Consider the following 4,092-nt stretch of genomic DNA (forward strand, 5'->3'; position numbering starts at 1 on the left):
GGCTGATTTCGTCAGACTGAGCAAGTCAAGGTAATAGTGCGCTGGCTTCGTACGCAGATGTTCTCGGGTTCGATTCTGACAGCGATCTTTTTAGGGTTCCGTAGTCAACTAGGAACCCTTATAGTTTCGCCATGTGTGTCTGTCTGTCGTCCGTCCGTCCGTCCGTCCGTCCGTCCGCGTATAATCTCAGTAACCGTTAGCACTAGAAAGCTGAAATTTGGTACCAATATGTATATCAATCACGCCAACAAAGTGCAAAAATAAAAAAATGGAAAAAAAATGTTTTATTAGGGTAACCCCCCTACATGTAAAGAGGGGGCTGATATTTTTTTCATTCCAACCCCAACGTGTGATATATTGTTGGATAGGTATTTAAAAATGAATAAGGGTTTACTACGATCGTTTTTAAATAATATTAATATTTTCGGAAATAATCGCTCTTAAAGGAAAAAAAGTGCGTCCCCCCCCCCTCTAACTTTTGAACCATATGTTTAAAAAATATGAAAAAAATCACAAAAATAGAACTTTATAAAGACTTTCTAGGAAAATTGTTTTGAACTTGATAGGTTCAGTAGTTTTTGAGAAAAATACGGAAAACTACGGAACCCTACACTGAGCGTGGCCCGACACGGCCTCGGCCGGTTTTTACTTTTTGTTTTTTTTTATGCATTAATTTTCTTTTTTGTATTTTATTTGTGTTTATTTATTGTTTTATTCATAGAAATGTTAACTTAAGCCCTTTAAGATTCTTCGGTAATGTTGTAAGCCTTGCGAATGAAATTTCGAAAAGTTATAACAAAACAAAATATTTTTGGACATTAAAAAAATAAAATAATTCAAGAAAAAAAATAGTAGAAAAAAATAAAAAACCGGCCAAGAGCGTGTCGGGCCACGCTCAGTGTAGGGTTCCGTAGTTTTCCGTATTTTTCTCAAAAACTACTAAACCGATCAAGTGCAAAACTATTTTCCTAGAAAGTCTTTATAAAGTTCTACTTTTGTGATTTTTTTCATATTTTTTAAACATATGGTTCAAAAGTTAGAGGGGGGGGGACGCACTTTTTTTTCGTTTAAGAGCGATTATTTCCGAAAATATTAATATTATCAAAAAACGATCGTAGTAAACCCTTATTCATTTTTAAATACCTATCCAACAATATATCACACGTTGGGGTTGGCATGAAAAAAATATCAGCCCCCACTTTACATGTAGGGGGGGAGGGTACCCTAAGAAAACATTTTTTTCCATTTTTTATTTTTGCACTTTGTTGGCGTGATTGATATACATATTGGTACCAAATTTCAGATTTCTAGTACTAACGGTTACTGAGATTATCCGCGGACGGACGGACGGACGGACGGACGGACAGACAGACAGACAGACATGGCGAAACTATAAGGGTTCCTAGTTGACTACGGAACCCTAAAAAGGTCTCATCAGGATTTGAACCCGGGACCTCTTGTTCTGTAGGCGGGGTCACTACCGAGAAGGCAAAGAGATTGTCAAACTATCTTTTCTTTTATATGTGCACTTCTGATACTTAAGGCTGGGCGCACACGGAGGCGACAGTTGCACGGCGACATTTTTTGTCTCTGTCGTTACTACTTGCGTCCAAGACAGAGACAAAAAATGTCGCCGTGCAACTGTCGCCTCCGTGTGCGCCCAGCCTAAAGCTTTCGCTCCTTATATTTCTAATCTCCATAGTTACTTCAATCAAATCAAACTGACAAAATGCGTTTCGTTCCAATATATTTTCTAAGCTTCTTTTTAAAAAATGGCGTTTTTAAGTTTATTTTGATGTTATTGATTAAAAAACCTTTAATAATTTACCTTATAGATATTACTTCAAAGACTTATATTGACCGGGATATAGCCCGTGATTACCTTTTTGATTTTTGTCGAGCTCCCGATATTTCGACGCAGTTGCATGCATCATGATCACGGAAAACATTGCATGCATCATGATCGGGGGTTTTCCGTGATCATGATGCATGCAACTGCGTCGAAATATCGGGAGCTCGACAAAAATCAAAAAGGTAATCACGGTCTATATCCCGGTCAATATAAGTCTAATGAAAATAACCGTGAATCATTCAAAACTCTTATTACTTCAAAGTTACCTAAAAAGACTAAAATTTTTTTTTTACTTTATTAATGATTTACAACAAATGATTGACAAATTGATATCAAGAAACGAAACGCGTTATTTTTTTTAAGTCGCATCATGTCGCATCCATTGATAGAATAAGGTCGCATCAGTAGAAAAAGGCAAAAAAATTGAAAAATGTAGGCGCAAAGGGATAATAATTATCCCTTCGCGACAAGATTTGCTTGACCATCTATTTATCCGGAGTCCGAAAATCCGGATAATTCGCTGATTTTGCGATCCGTTTCTAAATCCGGATTTTAAAACCGAAATCCGGATTTTCGAATTTTTACTTTTACGTCGCAATTTCAACCGAAATAAAGGACACAAGTTATGTTTACTAGCAGAAACGTCTGCAATCGATGCCACTAAGCTTAGAATAAATTTAAAAGTGGAAAATGTGAGTTCAAGTCTCACCCAAGGCAGACATTTTCCACTTTTAAATTTATTCTAAGACAAGTGTTTATGTACGTGGAATCCAATGTATAAGCAACTGTAAATAAAAAAAAACATCCGTTTACACGTCATCAGATGTCTTGAGAATGCAGGCAAATTTAAGTTTAAATAGTATACGAAAAATGTCCATAAATACAGGGTGTAATGTGATTCCTGGTATCTATAATACTTATGTAAACCACTTTGTATACCATGGTTTGCAATAAATGCTTATATTATTAGTAGACGAACCAAACATCCTATTGTTAATGAATTATATTAAGTAGAATTACAATCATAACCACATAACAACACTGTCATCAAAGTTGGTTATATGTTAGAACTGATGCACTTCAATACATACTATAATTATGCTGTCAAAGTCGATTAGGCTAAGTTTGAACTGCGACCTCAACAAAACTTGTTCAATGTTAATGTAGAAATTTGACTAAATTGGCATGTTTATAAGATAAATGAATAATACTAAATGGCTTGCTGCCTTCATATTCGGAAACACTATTACTGTCGTAAAACATATTTTATAATATGCTTTTCATCACACTCTCTCGAAAACGGTGTTATTACATTATGATACTTAATGAACTATTTTACCGCCCTGGGGCGGTAAAGTGAATACCAGGGTGGGACCTTCCACGACCTGTCAAAAATTACAAGATGGCGGACGAATGTTCAAAATGTCAGCGTAGATATTTCAATACAATAGTTTAAAATTTGGTTATTACTTCGCGAGTGTGATGAAAAACGTTGTGTATATCACGGGCGGCTGAAGGCTTCACTTTCCGCCCTCAATCTTAATACACAATGTACGATTATTCAATGCGTATTGTTAATTACGGCAATATAGATAGATTGTGCAAAAATGACGTCTCAATAGTAAAATAACGGCAAAATACGAGAAATTGTCACGTTGGAAACGACAGGCTAAATATACACGATGTGTTAGTGTTACTCGTTTAAGTCCTGATTTAGTTTAAAACTGAGTGAAAGTCGTAATTCAATTCCTCACGTTGGAAACGACAGGCTAAATATACACGATGTGTTAGTGTTACTCGTTTAAGTCCTGATTTAGTTTAAAACTGAGTGAAAGTCGTAATTCAATTCCGCGCTCTTAACCACTTAAATCAATATTTTCCTGGTTCTGTTGTAATGCTGTGCCTAAGAACGTAGAATTGACTCTACACTTGACGCGCTAATATTTTTATGATTTCGTTGTTTACTGGATGTATACATATTTAAAGTCACACACAGGTCGAACGCGATTAATTAACATTATTTTTACCTTTTTTCCAACGTTTCGGCCAGGTTGCACTGGCCGTGGTCGCGGAAGACTGACGTCCCAGCAAAACGTTGGAAAAAAGGTAAAAATAATGTTAATTAATCGCGTTCGACCTGTGTGTGACTTTAAATATGTGTACAAAGCGCGAGAACTTAAAGTGTTATACTGGATGTATATAATCCTGAATGTAAAAAAAAACTTTACCTCGTTAATAGA

This window comes from Leguminivora glycinivorella, chromosome Z (genome assembly GCF_023078275.1).
Source record: "Leguminivora glycinivorella isolate SPB_JAAS2020 chromosome Z, LegGlyc_1.1, whole genome shotgun sequence".
NCBI lineage: Eukaryota > Metazoa > Arthropoda > Insecta > Lepidoptera > Tortricidae > Leguminivora > Leguminivora glycinivorella.